This window comes from Buceros rhinoceros, unplaced genomic scaffold, assembly GCF_000710305.1.
Source record: "Buceros rhinoceros silvestris isolate BGI_N320 unplaced genomic scaffold, ASM71030v1 scaffold13241, whole genome shotgun sequence".
Classification (NCBI taxonomy): domain Eukaryota; kingdom Metazoa; phylum Chordata; class Aves; order Bucerotiformes; family Bucerotidae; genus Buceros; species Buceros rhinoceros.
The window spans coordinates 4,417-4,656 of NW_010395012.1; positions in this window are offsets into that span (position 1 = coordinate 4,417).

Genomic DNA, 240 nt, shown 5'->3' on the forward strand with positions numbered 1-240 from the left:
GGCAGGGGCTTGACCCTACCCAGCGCTGCCACAAAACCGACCCCCCGAGCAGCTCCCCTGGACGCCCACAGCATCCGCTGTATGGGGTCACGACTGGGATAAACAGTTTTAGCACCGAGTACACGCCGGTTCCTACGGCCTGTGCGCTGGGCTGCAGACCCCGACATCCCTCACCCAACCCCAGCCCACAATCCCGTTTCCTTCTCCTGACAGGGGCAACACACTGGGAGCACTGGTGCG